A 19837-nucleotide genomic window follows, 5' to 3' on the forward strand; every position below is an offset into this window, starting at 1 on the left:
GCAATAATTCTTTTCTGAGCGAAATTTAAATAGTTCCTTCAATTTACATGTTCCTTCCCCCTTCTTTCATAAATTTTCCCTGAACACGCGTTGTGAGGTTGACTGATGCCCGCGGCGTAATTATCCGCCTATTGTGTTCATTGGATAAACCTGAGCAGGACAACTTGACCTAACACAAAGAAAAGTAGTGGCTCAATTATCTAGTGTGCGCATTTCATCGCCCTGCTCTATGATTGTTTGGGTTTTACGTCCCAAATCCACGATATGATAATGAGAGACGCCGTAGTGGAGTGCTCGGGAAATTTCGACCACCTGGGGTCCTTTAACGTGCACCTAAAGCTAAGTACGTGGGCCTGAAACATTTTCGCCTCCACCGAAAATGCAGCCGCCGCAGCCGGGATTCGATCCCGCGACCTGCGGGTCAGCAGTCGAGCGCCATAACCACTAGACCACCGTGGCGGGGCCACTCCGAATTCAAAGACGAGGGGGTGGTTTGGTAAAATTCTAGACGGGCGTCTAGAATTTTACCTCCATCGAAAGGCGGCCGCCGCATCCGGGATTCGATCCCGCGACCTTCGGGTCAACCGTCGAGCACCATAACCACTGCAGACCACCGTGGCGGGTCCATCGCTCTGGTCTGTGCGAGGTCTGCCAATCAAAGCAGCCGAAAAAACTAAACAAAACAAACAATAAAAGCAATCAACTTTCCCGTAAACGACTGGCAAGGCACAGAAGTCAAAGTGTCATTGTCGCACTCACCGTGCCTGTCGAGCCACGGGCCGCCAAACGAAAACTCGATGGCAAAATGGAAATCGTATGAAGATGAAGATGAAGACGAAGACGCGCTCTGCCAGGCATGTTGGTCGGCACGGAAAAAAATAAGGGCGCAGATTAGCGCAAAACGACGGCGAAGAACGGGGAGCCCTTTGTTCTTTTTTTCCTCGGGCTTCGTAAACACGAAGTCTCAAACAGCCGACCTTGTTGCTCTGGAAGCGGCGTTCAATCCATAGTAGAAGCAGCCGGCCGAGAAAGAGCTTTAAAACACGCGACGGTGCGAAGCACTGAACTCTGGAGATCAAGGAGGGTCCCTGCTTGTGAATCCACTCGTCGAGCAAAACACACAGTCGGAGCCGCGGCATGCGAGTGTGAAGTAGGGCGTACGGCCGTATTAACGAGGAAGAAAACTAGATGCTAATTTTCTCCAGCGTAATTGGGGCGCGGAAGAAGACCATCATGGCGGCGGCGGCGACGCGATTTCCTCCCGCTGGCGTTCCTGCATTTCGCTGTAGCAGCGCGGAACGATGACTCCTAGATTAGCTTAACGTAAGGGAAGCCTAGGAAGTCGCGTTCACTCGAAGGTACTCTGATATATCGGCGATATAGCGCTAAGAGGAACGAAAGAGACAGCGATCTAGTTTCTATTCGTAACGTTAATGGTGGTGGCTGTTGCTGGTTATACTAACGCTGTCGTGTTCCTATGACTTAAGGCTAGTCTCTATTGCTGTAATAAAAAACCGGCTGATAGGCTGAAGAAAGCCTCTTTCCACAGGCTTAGACAGGAGATTTGGGGAGCTTCACCTCCTCCCCCCTCTCGGAAAATTTTTAATTTTGCATGCGTATATATACACGCACGAACGTATACGTACATAATGCATGGTTAACAGCACCCCCCCTCCCCCCAAAAAAAAGTTTCTGGCAACGCCCTTGCCTCTTTCCTAAGGGTATAGAAGAGCATAAACAAACGGCAAAGAAGGAAGTGAATAACTTGTACTAAACCGAGATTAACGAAAAACTACGTGGTTTGGTGGATGGCCACTATCACTATAAAAAATTTAGGGCCCACGGCCAACAGACAATTTTCAAGACTTCGCTGCGGGCGCAGTGGTTTAATTCTTGGTGGAATCAAAAATATCACAGAGGTACTGAGTCACAAAAATGTCATTCCTCGCATCTCTATTATTATGTATGTTGCCTCTATCACAGAGGTGTCTTGATGTCGCGTTTCAATCCGTGAGCACTGTACAAGAAATCGGAAGCTTTTTAGGGAGTCCGGAAGCCGCTAGCAAGAGACAAAAAAAAGCATGTTGAACGCAGTTGACGACCAGTGGCGTATGCACTGTTTTCCGTGCTAAAAAGGAGAGTCACGTAGGAAGGCGAGCAGACTGAACTGCGCCACAAGGGCATTGCTCCAGTTTCTGGCATCCTACTCGTCTTCACTGTTTGCTATAGACGTTTTCTCGTTTCAAAGCTGCGGATTCTAGACATGCGCAGTTCTGCGGCCCTCACGAACATCTATGTCAATCTGTACTTGTATCGCTACTTGTGCCTCACTGAACGTTTAACTCGCCGTAAACAGTTAGTGTAAGGAGAAGATTTTCGAATGTAATGTAGAAGGATATCACTGGTTCGACGTACAAAGCTACTGTCACGCTGCGGCATGAGGCATGAAGCAGCCTATATATATATATATATATATATATATATATATATATATATATATATATATATATATATATATATATATATATATATATATATATATATATATATATATATATATATATATATATATATATATATATATATATATATATATATATATATATATATATATATATATATATATATTCTGTATAAACAACTGCCCTGAAGTTGATCATGAACAAGATAATTTAGGAGCTTTTGTAAACTAACATGTACGAGGATGGCAGGTGCCTTAATGCCACAACATTTTAATGAAAGAAATCTGTATTGTTAGAGCAATCTGTACTAGCGGGAATCCCTGTTAAAGCGCTGCTGGTCGGTGCACTAACATGTTATATACTGCCACTCTTGTTTGGTACATAATTTCAAATTTTGCGAAACATTGCCAACTTGTGTATCCTTTGTCTTCTTCAATTACGCTTTTGTAAAGTCACAACATGAGCTGTTCTTGTTTTCCCCGCTGAGGGTTTCATTTCTCCCTTTTTATGGATTTCTCTCTCTCCCTCTTTCTTTCTCTCTAGGCGACATTGGCAACCATGCAGGCTGGTAAACTGGTCATCGCTACCTTAGACTATGCGTCACGTTGTGGTGAGTAGGCTTACAGTCTTTACGGAGCCAGTGCAGCTAGTGCACAAAACAGTCCATTGCGAAGGGCAATCGTCAGTAATGACTGCCTAATCGCTTCAGTGATAGCTCAACTCTCCTCTCGTGGACTGCGGAACACACACACACACAAAATCACAACCTCAAATCCGTCCTATGACAAAGCCATTTATGCACTATCTTACTGCCCGGTGAGTCGACAAATTGCAGACCAAAAAACGTGCTATCTAATAATAATAATAATAATAAACAACGTAGCTTCAGATAGCCATAGACGGAATCGTTTGAGTGAGTCTTGAAGCAGCTGTCATTGGGGACATCAGCGCGCACCCATTACGTCTCCAGGAAATAACCGAAACGTGCGCACGACGCTCATTTTTATGACACTGCTTCCATCTTTGTCAGGAAACAAAGGATAACGTCGTCGTGCTGCGTAGTAGCCAGCTGATATATGCAGCCCGGAGATGTTAGTGCCGTGGAATGTTAAATTTTCGTACGCGTCTGAATCGAAGAAATTTCACACCTTCGAAAGACAATGGCTACTCAACGGGCCTTTCTTTCTTTTGTTATTCAAGAATGATTCTACTTCGTGATCCGCTGATGGCGCGAAGAAATGGGACACAACAGGGACTGCGCACATCGACACCACTGTCTGTTCATAGTGTACTGAACAAGCTCGTTCAGAGTTGGGGATCAGACAGCGCAACACTACTGACAATGGAAATCTGTATTTCACTATAATACTTAGGTGAAGGTGATGCGGGCTTGCTAAATGAATATTTCGCCGAGGCCGGAGACAGCAGTTTACAGTCATGAGCAATTTGAAAGGGAACACTGAAGTTACCTTCAAGCGGCCATAGTGGCTAAGTGCAGTTACCAAGCACAAAAGTGGTCGTAACACTAGATGCTGAAGTGAAAGGGATCCCCTTGCATATCAGTGCATCAGATTGTGATCCGCACATCAGTAGTAATCGTAGCTTAAACACGAATTCGGTGTTTACGACTGTACGTTTTATGGAACCTCACCGTATAAACAAACGGTGATGAACATCAGCAAGACAAAATAATATATGAAATATGAAGCAAAAACGCTAGAAATGTTATGTAACGCTGAAGATAGTCAGTTGTAGACGCAGATCAAAGGCTCTCCATGTGAGTAATTACTTGAAGGCATTATATTTCTGGCATGAGCACTGAGACCCCTGAAAATAATAATGCGTCACTCATACGGCTGCTTGTTTGTGTGCTGGTGGATTCGCGTTTCCACAGCCAGCATGGGACGCTATGGTTCACTTCGTGTCCCTTGCAGAGCCTTTCTTGTGCAAATATAGGGTTTATAATTTACGGAAGTTATAAACGAAAGAGCGGGAATTTTTTTTCGGTGGGCTCGTTTCTTTGTTAGACAAAACCAAATGAATCCAATGGACAATTAGGCCAAGAAAAGCATAGGCGACATGAATTGCATTTTTAACTGTAGTTTGGTAATTATTACGTAAATTGAAATGAATTACAGTGTACGAAAAATCACCCTTTGGTCGGTGGGATCCGAACCACATTAGAAGGTTGTGGGCTCGGATCTCACCGACGGAAAGTGTGTTTTATCGTCAGCTTTAATTGGTTTCAATTTACGTAATAATTACTAAATTACCGTTAAAATGCAATAATTAATGTCCCGTATGCTTTCTTTGACCTAATTGTCCCGTTGGATTCATTTTATTATGTCTAAATTAAGTTATAAACTCTTGTCGACGGTGGCGTTTGTTCGGCGTCGTTGCGTTCATTGTAAAAACTGTAGTGCATATCCACCGTGGTAGCAATATAGACGGTTTCGCTGTTTGTAAACAAACTGGCATGCGCCGAACGCTCTGCCCAAGACTTCCGGAACGGCACTTGCGGTAACACTTCTTCAGCGGTGCCGGCGGTGTTTGCCTGGTGTGTTTGAGTTTGTTGCTCTATTATTTCTCGTGCATTCCTTCAGATGTGTTTAGAGCGATGTCTAGAGACTACGTGGAGGGGCTCGACGACGTCGCACGGGAGAGGCACAAGCAGAAACTGCAGTGGAGAGAAGAGTTGCCTGATGCGCTGGATAGGGAAGTAGTGGAATTCAGCTTTTAGAATGGAGCTAGAAACGTGTCTCCTGTCCCAGCCGCGGGCATACTTATGTAGTTTGGCCTATAGGAACACATCACGATAAAATTTTTATTGCGCTTGTGTCACACCAGGCACATTTGATAGAGATCGGCGCCGATCGGAATCGATCGTGATCCAAAGTGTTCGGTGTGACTGAGAAAATATAAAACGTACTCATTATGTGGTGACATCAGGTGAGGCTGAGTCACGAGAACTACTATGGTTTACTCACGAGTACAATATTCATGTACCAAGATTTCAAGTTCACCCGCGTACATATACAGTCCACGCTCCAACCGAAAGTTAAATTAGCCAGAGTGCGACGATGTCCATTGGCGGCAACACTACAGTCGATGAGTCACTTGCTCGCACCGAAGCGAACCCACTCGCAAGCGTCGCTCTTATAAAAATCAAATGCAACGGCGTCACTGCAATTGGCAACAAAACATGGGCACCGCGACGTACACTGAGCGGTGATTCATGTTGAGCACGGCTGCTTTGGTGTCCCGAGCGTTGCTTCGAGCAGTGATGAGGCTCCAACCACAAGAAACACCTATCAGATGGATTTGCGATGTTAGCCAGCTTTCACATTTTGCTCTCCACTTCAGGCGTCAGTGCAGCTATCTGTCATGGGTGGAAGACGACGGCGTCCGACGTGTTCCTTCTAATTGGGGACATTCGACTAACGTCTGAGCATCGTCTGAGTAAGCGTTGAATTTTACTTGCCTTTGATGAAGAGGGCAGAACAAATCTATGCGCTCTTTGTTTAAATCCAGTTTTTGTCGCCTGATCGCTGCAATCCAGGCGCTCTTTCTGCCTTCATCTGTCGGGAAACAGAACGTTTTGGCTTGAGATAGCCAATTAGTTGCGGATTACAGACTGCATCCTGACACCATAAATCAGTGTTCGATTTGCGAGCGCTTGATGGGAACAATTCTATCCGCAGAAAATATCGAAAGGCAAGCCGCCACGGCCAGCAACGCAGGCTAAAAGCACGCTAAAACAAGGAAAACATGAAGTTTTCTAGGGAGCGTTTTCGATGAACGCACAATGTTGCCAGAGAACCGCAAGCGCTGGCCAAACCGTCTATAAAAATAAAGTGCATACTGCCTCTTTGTCTTCAAAACATGTGAGCTACAGTGCCACTGAGTTGCATCGAATATGGCCACGAGCCTCTGGGAAGATATACACGTCTACGAAGCTGTCGAAATAGACAAAAGGAACTTCCTCGTGATAAGTGACACTCTTCAGAAGCGATTAAGCTTGTTTCCTGCAAAGGCCACTGCGGTCGGAAAAAAAAGCAAGTATTTTGCAACACAGGGTCTCGTCGGAAGACTAGTTCAAAGTGACGTGCCGCGGGTATCGTCAGAGGGAAATGCCGAGCTGCGCGATCAACGTCAAGAAAATAGCAACGAGACGCCGCTCAACGTCAGATGCCGCCGAGGCGGACCAACCGGTCCAGCCACGTCCGCGAAGAAGCCACGCAGTGGCCCACTGTTGTTAACGTCGGCATGGGAATACGAAGGGTTCTCGGGCGTTCGAGGGGCACTCCGAGCCAGGCATTGCAGTCGGTTGCTATTATGCCGCAGTGTGGGAAGGTCACCCGCCATGGAAGCTTAGCACGTAAGGTGTCGCGCTCGAGGGCGCGGGTTCGGTTCCCGGGCACGGCGGCCGCATTCCGATGGGGACGAAATGCACAAAGAACATCCGTGCGCTTGAATTTAGGCGCACGTTAACCCTTCGATACGCTATGTACACAATTGTGTGCACCACTTGTTTTTGCTATTTGTATCGACTATAGGGCTAAGAAAGAGCAAGATACACTGAGCTTTGGATGAATTGAAGCTCCTTTACTGCGTCAGTCCTCGCTCAGGCGCGAGATTATATGGCGTAAACTAAGAACCCGCATTTTCTCCCCTGCCTTCCGCCACAAAATTTACCCGGGAATGTGCCCCAATTCGGACTGCAAGTTTTGTTCTGTCAGGATAGAGGACCTGAAGCACATTATGTGGCAGTGTAAAAATCACTCCCCTCCTCCGAGCCTTCGTAAACATTTAGGTAGTCAGGAGCTGTGGGAGGCAGCCATGAGCAGCTACAACCCCGCACTTCAGGAGGCTATCCTGAGGTGGGCCGAGTTTGTAGAGCAGGCTAACCGCAAAAAGGATCCCTCGCCTTCTCGCAGCCCCTTTCCCTTAAAATGGGATAAATAAAGTTGTTTCTATCTATCTATCTCTCCTGAATAATGAATATCTTGATTTAACTTAATTTTGCAGTGTACTGGTGCATATGATCACTTTGCTGAAGGCACTACCATGTTCGACGAGTCGTTCGACGTGCCGCTTCCCACAAGCAACGTTAAAAGTACAATTTTTGTTTGCTCGAAACAGGCATAACCGAAAACAAATTTCCTATTATTTCCAGCCTAAGATTTCAATCTATTTATGCAAAAACGTAGCATGAATTACTTTAGAATAAATAATAGTTTCATTAAGGTTGTGTCGAACAAAGAAACGAGCCCTCATAATTCCCTTATTTGATTCATTCAGAATAAATAAATATTTAATGACAATTTAATTAATATTAATTGCTATAACACATAAATTAACGCATTATGACATTATTTTTGTTGCAGTAGAATATAGAATGCCTTAAAGTAACGTTCAAAAAAAAAAAAAAAACGGCAGGAAGAGGAAAATGGAAGCTTGCAACGAAAAAATCGTAAACTGGAGGTGGGTGCTCGAGCCGACGTTTCGACAAGCGGACTTGTCTTCTTGTTTTCAGCCTTGAAGTTTTCAAAAAGCCTTAAAGAAGACAAATCCGCATGCCGAAACGTCGGCTCGAGCACACACCCCATGTTTACGGAAGTTTTCATTGAAGTAACGTTGTACCAATTTGACGTATTTACAGACAGTTCTTCATAGGTGGCGTCTGAAAGGGTTAACTGAGCCACTTTCGGAAGTTAGACATCGTAAATCAACCAACCTACATATTTCGTATGATCAAAAGTAGGTGGCATAATGTTATGGCAGCAACTATGTGGGGCTTTCTGGAGAGCCTTGTGAAGGATGCCGTGATCACAGTGGTTTCATCTGCACCTTTCCAAGGTTGCCCCAGAAACCGTTTTCATAACACATATACCGACAGTACTAAAACGTAATCATCGACCGTTGGACTTGTTTGGCTCTTGGTGAGTAACAAATTTTAGCGGTTACTTGGTAACCATTTTGGTTAGGAGTTCTTCACTGACCTAACTTAAACGCTGGAAACCTAGGTTAGGTTTTAGTGTGGGTTAAGTCCAGTGTTGGCGCTAACGCGTTACAAGTAACGGCGTTACCGGTAACGCGTTACTTTTTTTGGTAACTTAGTAACGTACTCGTTACAATTTAGAAACTGTAACGGGTAACGTACTAACGTTAACATTTTTCGGTAACGTGTGGTGTCACGTTACTCGTTACTTTTTCATCCTGGGGGGGCCATTTTCTCAGAGCTCGCCCGACAAATTCTTTTGTCGCAGCGTCCGACTGCTGTCGGCCTGCCAGGCATTGACCAAGAAAGCGCGGGCGGAATCGCTTTTTTTTTTTTTGTAAAAATTGTGGGGACCAATTTCTTAAGACCCGCGGACTCCTTGTGTGGAGGTTTTGGCCATCGCCACACAAAGCTTGATCAAAGCCGCATAATTCGCCATGAGAAACTGTACGGACATGCTTCTCGTGGAAGTGGATGTAGCAGGTAATTGCTGGCACCTGCGCCTTTTCGTGCCCAAAAGACAGGCCGTCCGAAGAGAAAGAGCAAAGGCTGGTTTACTCCATACCACGTGCTGATCGTGAAATTTTTTACGTGGGGGAAACGAAGAACTCCCTCGAGAGGCTGCGACAACATAAAAACGATGTCCGCAAGTTCGCGTGACAAAGGAGTACACTCGCTGAGCATAGCACGGTAAACGACCACCGCATCGAATTCGACAATTCCCGCGTCGTCGACTTAAGCGGCTTTCTGTGGAATTCTGGCCCATCCAGGCGACAGCCGGTAACGTCAACCGGTCTACAGGTGCGCTGCCGATCGAGAGTCTGCCTTGTTGTGGAGAATAGGCGTAACCCCCGGCTGGAAGAAAACCATGAAAAATAATGCGAGCGGGACGCGAAACGTAGAATTTTTCTTTTAACGCAATAAAAAAGAAAATCTTTTTTTTACTCACTACCTTAATACCGCTGTCTAACTACGGTTACGGCTAACTACGGTTACAAGTAGCTACACGGCAGACATTACCGCAGTTAATGTGCTAATCGTGGTTATTGCAAACGTGTGATTCCGCGAGAGATCGACACGGATCCGAAAATAGATATTTTAGATTTGATTGAGTATTTTATATTTTATGCATGTCCCATGCCAGTAGCCCGAAAAGGAGCTTAATTTCCTTATTAACTGCATAATTTACGAGGGAAAAATATCAAACATATTCAATGCGGCGGGACCAATTTCATTACCTGTCGTTCTCGAAAGTTCACGACGTTGTAAAACAGAAATATTATCGTTACAAAGAAGATATTTTGTGTATGAAATGTATGCGCAACAAAGAGTATAGTGACATTGTTTGAAACTTGTAGAGCTAAGGAAACTGTTTTTGGAAAATGTCTAAATATGCGACATGTTATAGTAGCTACAAAGTTGATAAGGCTTATCAACTTTGTTCTAAAAATAAATTTTGCTTCTTTCTATCTGCAACTGCAGCGAAGTTTCTGGTTATTGAACTCCTGAGCGAGTGAGGCTGATCTTGAACACCCTCACATAAACGCTCGAAATTTTTGTGGTAATTATACAGGTTAAAGTGAACAAAAAATGTTTATGCACAGATATTTTTTACGTGACTAGCCCACTTAAGCATTTCTTTACTACTACAAAATTCGCGCATCTATTTTGCTAGCAGAAGCACACCATCCGAATTATTGTAAATTTCTTGAGATTTCATAGATGCTTTCTTTGCGAACAGCGTTGATGATTGAGTCTCAGATTCTGTATAATGTCACATTGAGAAAAATGGCTTCACCATGTGTCAGAGTCAGAAGCCATCACACGTAACTCTAAAGGCAACTTTAAGCCACTGTACCATTGCTAACGTCCGGTACATTTGTGCACGTAGTACTCGTTAAATCAGCATTTTGGGTATATTCGTTGTTTGGGTTAGAAGTTTTATGTGAAACATAAATTTCAGATTTAAATTATTGTTATTGTGGGTTCCTGCAGCAAAGACATCGATTAAAATTTATGATTGCGGAGTAACGGCAGAGGTAACGTCCGTTACTTTTTTTCGGTAACGGTAACGGTAACGCGTTACACTTTTTTGTAGGTAACGTAGGGCGGTAACGCGTTCCTTTTTTTATAGTGTAACGAGTAACGTATTTAGTTACTTTTTTTCAGTAGCGCCTACAACACTGGTTAAGTCAAGTCAAGCCTCGCTAACCTGAAAAAAGCTGCTTAAATTTTAGTTCCTTTGTGTTTTGAGCACGTATAAGTACCCATTTGTAGAAGAAAACGGGCAGCCAGATTGATGCTGTTAATTCAGAAGGGCTTCGTCTAGGTTAGCAATGTCTACCTGCTCACATGAAGGGATACTAAAGAAAAAAACAATTTTATTTCTCGTATTAGTAAATTACCCTTTCGAATAGCAATATCGCAACTCTTGCCGCGAGAATACTTCTGGTAAGCAAGAAAGCGCGCGAAAATAAAATGCAGGTGGCGACGCCCCGTTGGAGTTCCCGCACCAACTCGCTGTGAAGTCAGATTTTACCGGCGTCTGCTAGGGCCTCCATATATATATAGATCTCGATTCCTAAAGATTAAGTACGTTGTCCTCTTAGGGGGCTAGCGACCTAAGGTACAAACAGCCCCACTACTGTGTAACCCAAGGAAGTGCGTAGCACGGGCACCCAGCGATTCCCGTTGCGATGTTGTTAGTCTCTGTCTATGATGATCTCTCGCAGGAGTTTGTAACGCCGGCGCCGAAGAAGCGCAGGTGGGAGGAGCAATCGCGCGCCTGGTGAGGCGGTTGCACCCTCTTTTCCCAAGCGTTTTTAGCGATTTTAAGTTAATTATGGTGACCACTTGGTTATTTTTGTTAATTGTATTATTTTAAATCTCGTTCGCTTATTTTAACCCGGTTTTGAATATTGCTAGCCTTGTTTTAGGCCTGTATTGACCACTTGATTTTGAGCGTGATGATGCCGCATGAGATCTATGGATGGACGAAAAGCCGGACCCCTAAAGTTCTACGCACTTAAAACTGTGTTTTAGCGGATGTGGCCAAAATACGGGAAACCACTTTGAAATCCCTGACGTCACGTTGACGTTCATGCGCGAAGACTTCGGCGCCAAATTTAAAAAAAAACAAAACTTTGATCTTCATTTTCTCGTTTGTTGATAAATCTATACGATGGTGAAGTAACAGTACGGTTTTCAGGGAATAACTTATGAGTCTGAAATGATTGTTTCACTTTAGTGTCTCTGCAGAAGCAGCCCTTTATCATGTCGGCGAAGAACTGTCATAGTGTAGCAATGGGAAAGATCACGTACCGAATCTGAGAATGATCTAAGGCACTGATATCTTCAAATTGATGGAGTTTTAAGCGAGTGCTCGTGGGAACGATTGCTCACGAATTGCCAAGCGCAAATCCTGTTTGCTGCGTGACGTTATCTTGTTGGCAGTCGGAGGAGCTGCTTCTCCCCATCGTTGTGGCCGCTGTGCGTCTCTTGAATAATTCACTCAGCCGGAAAGCGGACAGGTCTTTGCAGACATTCTGGTGGCTCAGCCCGTAAAAATGGCTGAAATTTGCTTCATTATGCAGTGCTAGGAAGATAGCAGTAGCGGTGGCAGCACAGTCCGCATTATATGAGTCTCGTCATGCTGCATTTCACGTACGTCGTCGCACGACCGTCCTCGGTGCACTGGTTGCTATGTTTCCCATTGGTCAGAACGAACCTTATGAAGCCATTAGACAATGAAGTAGAGGGAGGCATATGGAACATTATTAGTAGTCACAAACTGTAGTGTAGTAACTGTGACTTCAATTGAAAGGAATTAGTGTACGAAAAAAACAACTTGCCTATCGTAGGGACCGAACCTGCAACCTCAGGATAATGTTATAATGTCGTAATTACTACACTACAGTTAAAAACTACAATGTCCCCTATGTCTTCCTTGATTTCATTGTCCGTTGTCTTCATTACGTTGTGTCTAATAAAGAAACGAGCTTCATGGACAGAGCTAGCGTGATTAACGTGTAGGACTTTGTCTAGGCGCCGTGTGATCTCAGTAAATGACGGCACAGGCCTTGCGTGTCAAGTACGGTAAGCGTGAATAATAATGAAAAAGGAACTGCGATTTCCAAGTATAAATGTTTCTCTAGCGACGACAAATCGATATATATCGTAAAGTAGGGTTCCACGTTATCACTGAACATCCTGAGATGTTGAACTTTTTTCGCCCTCAAGGGCGAAGTAGGAGCGCTTTTATCAGATGATTTGTCGAGCAAAGAATGTCACTTGATCCAACGTTTCGGCAAATAAACTTGTATTCATCAGGGTGACAACTGATTTTGCTGCTGCCCTGGCGAAAACATGTCGCCTTGTCTAAATCATGGCTCCAGCGGCGTTCCTTCTTCGGCAGCTTCTCATCACTTCAAGCCACCACGTTCACTACCGAAACTTTTCTCTTATCACGACCGCTTTCTGTTGACAAGAAAATGACGAGGGCTGAACTATGTCGTTTTGGTCTTTTTAATGTGAATGTATACGAGGCGTGAGTCTTGACATGCCATGCTGTTCTTCACTACCGTGAAAGTGTAGCGTCAAGAAGTTACTGCAACGAGTAACCACTTCACCGTTAAAATAAGAACAAAACACACACACACACAAAAAAAACCTTCAACCGCAGCGTAGTGCCGCGCTAACCAGCAGTTATATAGTATAGCGTCTATCAAGGAACCATGCTACACTTATTGAGTCCGATACTTTTTTTCTGCAGTGTCGGTTGTCATTAGTTGTCTTCATTATTCAACAACGAGCTCCAGGTAATGTTCAGTGCGGTTGCACCGTCGTGTAACTATTCTACGGCTGCATTTTCAATGTGAAGCACCATGTGTTTATCAGTGTATTATAGATGTTCGTATTTGATTATCTGCAAGCGTTGAAACTGTCGTAAAGCTATATATACATACCTGCTTTTATATATGGACATAGTGTACCCATATTCTTCCAATCTGCTGGAAACCGCAGAATTTCCATTTCGCGTCTTTCTGTTCGTAGTTATTGCGTAGCGCATCTCCAGTTTCGGCTGGCGAAAATGGCCGACGTCATAAACAGACACGCATTAGTAGTGCCGGTGGACCGACCTTCGGGAATTCTTGAACAGGAGAAAAACAGAGCGCATTCTGCGCGAACCGACTTACGTCATTTTCATGCGTATGCGAAAGCGAGTACGACACGGCCCAGGAAGTAACTTCCTGGTGGGAAAAAGTAGAAAATAAACCAAAAGAGTGCGCGAGCGAGCAGCGCACTTCCTTCCGGACCACCCACGAAAAGAGGAGGCACCTCGTCTCACCTGCCTTCGCCGCTCCTCTTCAGAAATGCGCAAAAGAAACACGAGAGACGTCACAACGCCGTGGCGGCGCCTTCAAACCGCAGGCACCGGGAATCCGAGTCGCAAGCACCGTGTGACGACGAAGAGTCACTGCCGAGAAGCACTCCTTCTAGCGGTCGGAGGGGATCGCCGCATTCCTCGGGAAGAAGGCATCGTTTCATTCGCGACAACAACGCCGCCAGAGTCGACGACACAAGTCGAAAGATGGACGCTCCTCGCGATTCTGGGACCGCGATGGCCCGTCGGTTTTTTCGCAGCACCACTCGTAATAGGTGTCCACTGTGATGGCGGCACACGCCAACACTCTTGCACCGGGGACTCTCCAAGAGGAACACCACATACACGCACTCGCGACGGCACCAACACACAGCGGCGAACGAAGCTTCGGCCGCTAGGTCCAGCGTGGCGCGGCGGCTGCAGGTTTGTCGGTCGGTTCGAGTTCTTTCCACCGACGTCGGCCAGGTAAGAGCGAGGAGGAAGCTGTAAGAAGGCGCCGCTACGGCCACAAGAATGACGTCTCCCTCTTCTTGCCTTCTGGTGGAATCGTCAGCGCGTGCCGGCGCATGCGCCGTTACTCGTTCTCCACTCCCATGGCAGGCAACGGGAGAGTCGTCGTCGTGCCTGGTCAAGCCGGTGTGCCGGCGACGCCGGCACAGCCGGTGTCTTCAACGTACGGCCATGGCGTACGCCGGCCACCCTTTCCCCCGCCGCCCTCACCCCCGCCTTGGGTGAAACAAGTTCAACGACTTTTTTGTGTTTTGCTTCGTTCCGCAGCCGCGGAGATTCTCCTCTGCGTGTCGGACCGGCGGGGTGGCGGCTTTTGCGTTGTCTTTGCGGAGGGGCTTCAGTCGCATTTCGTGAGCCCTTCTTGCTGGACACTGCAGACGCACAGTCCTGCGTGCATCACCAGCATGGGAGGGGCTTCCGTGGAAAGCGGACATCAGCCGGCTGCGTTTTCCTACTGCAGCCACCAGCAAGATCTTCGACCTCTTCCTGTGCGTGATGGGGTTATCGAGGGGCCCTTAACGGGCCTAGGCCACGCCACGCTGAATATACGCCGGTTTTTCGTCTAATGACCGCAGCTAAGCCGCGCTATGGGCGATTAGGCCTGGTGATGCGTTTTTTTTTTATTTCGGATGGCTGTCTTAGGTATGGTAATTGGTGGTGTCAAAAATACACATGCAAATTTGTTTCGTGTATAAAACAGTGAACGGTGGTAAGGTCCACGGATCCAGCGGTCGAGGTCGGGTGGTCGGCCAGCCTTGAGGCCCGTTGCACGGCGGTGGCGAAGACGGTGTACGCCTGTGCAAGTTCACAACAAGTGTGTGGCAGTCAAATCGCGGATTGGGGCGTCACAAAATGGACACGATGTACCATATGGGCCGTAGTAATCTTGCGCCCAAAGGATAGTCACCGATGTGGTAAGCGCAACCCCGACACGAAGCTTTCGCAACGTAACCTCCTCTCGGCGGGTTAAATCATTAAGGAGGTCTGACTCCTCCAAGCCTCCTCCTCCACTCTAACCTCTCCTATACTTTTCTCCCCATTCCCCTCAAGTGTCGCGGTTGTGGTATCCTCGACTTAGGGACGGTTACTGCGTCACTTACCCCCACTCTTCACCTATTTTCCCAACTCAAGTATCTCCCCCCCCCCCCCCCCCCCACACACACACACAAGGTCCGAGGTCGTGTGGTACGTCGGAGGTTTTCTTTTTCCCGGAGCATCTGTCCGTGATTGTTTTCAGGAAAATCTGGCAGGGGTTGCGGTGTAACTTGTGGGTGTGTTGCCAAGTCAGGCTTTGACAAGGCCCGTCAAAGTGGCCCGAGGCACCCAGTGAACACGTATCCGCACAGTTGCCGAGGCTGGTGAATGCTATCCGAGAGTGGCTTAGACCGATACACTGTACGTATATCCGGCCGAGTACGCTTACTTGTCTGCCTTCAGTGATGCTGTTGCAGTGTCCCCGACAGGAAACAATGTTTAGTGCTTAGCAAGCACTATTTTGGCCAATGTACCTTTAGACATCAGAAACATTTTTTGGCAGGCTAGTTGGTGATGCATAGTTCATAGGTATAACAGCACAAACGTAACAAGACACAAAGACACAGGACAGAGTGCTGTCTTCAACTAAAAGTTTATTTTTTCGGTCAGCTTGCATATTTGTGGAAAACCATCAATATCAGACAAGACCGTAAGTTGGCTAACTCACTCATGAGTCTACTCGCTCCGACTCACTCAGACTCACTCAGACTCAGATCGGGCCGTGGGACTGGGAGAGTTCGGGTGAGTAATATTTTAATGAGTCTGATTCCGAGTGAGAAAAAGTTTTGTGAGTTTGAGTCTGAGCGAGTTCGGTGGAAGAAAACTTTGGTGAGTCTGAGTCCGAGTGAGCCCTAGGGCGCAATATATATTTTTTGAATGAGTCTGAGTGGGCTCCGCAATTTTTGCCGACCTATGGACAAGACATCGCTCAAAAAAGTCACAGCACTCTGTCCTGCGTCGTCTTTGTGTTTTGTTACATTTGTACCGTCATATGAACTACGTTTAGACGCATGAGAAACTACCGAACCCTGTTTCTTACAGGATTAACGTTTTCCTTTTTGAGTTCATTGTTGAGTCAAGCCAGTGATAAAAACGTTGAATACAAAGTCCCCTGACTTTTGGAACATTTTTTATTGAATAACAATGATTTTCTTATTCTTTCTTTAACTAACACACTAATCCCATCAACCATCGCGATTGTAAAAGAATATGGCCGACTACCGGCCCTGTGCAGTGTCACGGGCCCAGTAATGCGTACTTTTTTCTTAGGCGTGGTACGGGGCCACATTTGAGCAACACAGAGCGCGGGAATGCCATTTTCTTAGCGCGCGATGAAGCAAAATTCACATACGCACCAAGTCGAAATAAGTCGCTGCTCTTCACTGTGTTTCCCGTAGCTGTACGAGGACGTCGGCTTTCCCTGACAATGAAACATCCCCGTGTGCACTTATTCGAAGATAACCATGCGTATTCAGTGTTCCCTGCAGCAATGTGAAGACTTCTTGTTTCCCTGGTCCAACACAGCCGACTTCTGAAGGTGTTGCTTCGGGAATTTGATGTCAGCTTCGTGGCCCGCTGAACTATAGTAAGACAGCTTCGTCGTAACGCTAGGTTCATTGTGCAAATGCAATGCAAAGGAACTTCTCGTATAATTTCCGGTGCTTCGATAGGGCCAAGGTGAAGTATAACTTCTTCCTTTTTTTCTTTTTTTGCGACAGTTGTAGCTTCCACAACGACGTACAATTATCTTTGATGCCTCGAAAAAAAAAAAGAACATTCCTACGCCTTCCCGAATGTTTACGAAGATGCACAGGGCCCAAACAGAAAAGCAAAAGCTGAGGAATGTGAAAGGCGACATCACGTTGTCCGTGTTTCGACTGCAAATACAAAGGTTTTTAGTGAAACAGGTTGAGGCAACTCTCTCGTTATTGGTTTTTTTTTATTTACTCGCAGCACAAAAGGACCACTGAAGGCACCCGCGCGTCGGGTCTATACACCTTCGATTTCGGGCTCTATATATTTACTAGAATGAAGCATGTTGTTCGCGAGGCCGTATACGCTTAGCGCGGGCGTTACCCTTCTTACACGCTCAAAAGGAAGACGCTGGCCTAAACACATCTCGCAGGTCAGCCGTAGCTTCTGTGTTGTCAGCGTCTTCTGGCTACCGCACTCGATCCCATAGTCGCAGGCCGAAACCTATATAAGCTATGAAGCGCACCCGAAAGTGAGGCAAGCATTGTAGCGTTGAATTGGCGTCGATGCTGCAAAAGAGCCAACCCATTGCTGCCTCTATACAGGATAGATCATTTACAACGCTACGGCTGTGTGTACGAGGAAACTGCTGTCTGTTCACGAGCTCTCGAGGAGAAAGCGTAATTCTATTCGAGGGGCTGCGGTACGGAGAATTTCGATAAAGGATTGAACAATTCCAGCCTTCTGTTTCTTTTTTTTTTTGTGCCAGTGGGCTTGCTGGAGAAAGCCGGTCGATCTAAACCCTTTAGCAATTCTTTCACTCTCTTTTTTCACTCTCACTGCACATCGTTTAATTTTTCTTTTTTCGTACTCCGGGCAGGCCCTGTGTATCTGGGTCGCAGCGTTATTAAAGGAGCCCCTCTTTTTTTCTTTTTTTGCCTTCTACGATGCCGCGTCGAACCGGCTGGACAGGCATTCCTCAGCGGTCGCCGCTGTGAGACTAAAAGCGCCGAGGGAAGCAGTGACGTCAGTTGCTGTCATCGTCTCGGCGCGCGAAACGACGAGATTTCCTTTTTTGTTCGTATTCATTCTTGCTTGTGCGCGTGCGAACCAGGAAAGCTACAAAGACGGCATTCCGAGTACGCGCATTTTGCCGTCTCGCCGCATACTACTTATACGATACCCTCCCCTCGGCTAACGATCGTCGAGGCAGTAAAATGGAATATCGCAGGGCCGAGCGAAAGTGCGGTGTATGGCCTACGTGGCTGACTTTTATGATCCATTTGTCGAACAAGCATGCAATCCGTTTTCTTGGGGCACAGTTGGCCAAAAAGGATCGCCGTGAAGAAAATTACACTGATATTCATTTTGGAGTGCCGGAGCGTTCGAGCTTCCAACCAAAAAGCGACCACGGCGCTGATGAAGTTTCTGCAGTCAACCGGACTCGCTAAACGACTATGACACTCGTGTGCTTGAGTGTGTGTGCGTTTTCTTAAACCCTTTCTCTTCTTCCTCACCTTTCTGTCCCCACTTACCCCTTCCCCTGTGCAGGGTAGCAAACTGGAAAATTTTTTTTTCTGGTTAACCTCCCTGCCTTTCACTTAACCTTTCTCTCTCTCTCTACACTGAGATTGGCCCATACGAGAGAGAGAGAGAGAGAGAAGGAAGGGAAAAGGAAAGCCGACGAGGTCAGTCAGACGTATTAAAGATGACAGGCCAGGATGACAGCCGAGATGGGAAGACGAAGTCGCAGAACGGTATGCACCCTGCGTAGCTCCCGCTCTCTTCGTTATTATTTTTTTCCCTTCTCTTTTATTTCTCCTCCTCTTCCTTTCCTTTCCCTTCTATGCGCTCATTCTTTCTCTTCTCCTCCACTAGAGGTCGAGAAAGAGTGAGCAAAGCGCGCATAAACATGCTGCTAAAGTTAGCAGTTGCTACACTGACGAAGACAAGTCCACTTATCGAGGCGTTAGCTCCAGCGACAACCGCTGTTTAAAGATTTGCTGAATTTTCTGTTTGTCACAGCCACACTAAGTGGGAGAAAAGGGCGGCACAGGAAGCAAAGGGGAACCTAATTCTCATAAATAATTGGCAATAACGGTTGTGTCGTCGTCGTGTTTTCCTCAACTGTATAACATCCACGCATAGACGGCAATCTGATCCGCACTTTCTGCCTCTACCACAACTCATTCTTTGCAGACTTATCTTCAATTCTATCTATATAATCCTGATGCCTCTGAACTACGCGCTAGGAAAGATGACGCCTGCACCACCGCTGGTGCGCAGCAATGGCGAGAAGCTGCTTCTGCTGCTAGCTCTGCAGAACGTCGTTGAGCGTGGAATTACTTCCGATTTCCTTCCAGAACGCATTCTTCAGATTTCTTCTTCCTTTCGACTCGAATGCAGCGAGATTACGCCAGCGGCGGCAGGCCATTGGCAATCTCCACACGAGCGCTTGCAAGGACCGGAAGATAAGGGCGCAGGGTGTCCCGCTGATAGGATGCTCCAAATCGATGCCCGAGATGGCTTTCTCTTTTTTCCGCTTCCTGGATTCGCTTTGATTCTACTGCATCGCTTGCTGCTGATATCACCTTGTTATTGGTTTTCTTCTTCTTGTTCATACGGCCGATACTTGGCACTCAAATCACACTACCTACTTAACAACACCACTTCTTCTATGTTTCTCGTTAATTACCGTGGTACCGTCTTCTCTGAAGATTAACCCAGCCAAATCGTAGTTTATTGCATGTCCGC

The 19837-nt window shown here is 46.3% G+C and overlaps 1 protein-coding gene across 2 annotated transcripts in view; it reads right to left on the reverse strand.

Annotated features, from left to right (window-relative positions):
* LOC119406971 (formin-2) overlaps positions 1 to 14172 on the reverse strand; it is a 41766-nt gene extending 27594 nt beyond the window's left edge. The window contains exon 1 of one of the 2 annotated variants that reach the window (XM_037673791.2): positions 13811 to 14172. The gene's annotated coding sequence lies outside the window, so the exon portion shown is untranslated. Of the gene's footprint in view, positions 1 to 13806 lie in introns of both variants that reach the window. The other variant, XM_049419593.1, reaches the window with a different exon arrangement.
* Between the last annotated feature and the right edge of the window lie 5665 nt (positions 14173 to 19837).

This window comes from Rhipicephalus sanguineus, chromosome 10, assembly GCF_013339695.2.
Source record: "Rhipicephalus sanguineus isolate Rsan-2018 chromosome 10, BIME_Rsan_1.4, whole genome shotgun sequence".
NCBI classification, from domain to species: Eukaryota; Metazoa; Arthropoda; class Arachnida; order Ixodida; family Ixodidae; genus Rhipicephalus; species Rhipicephalus sanguineus.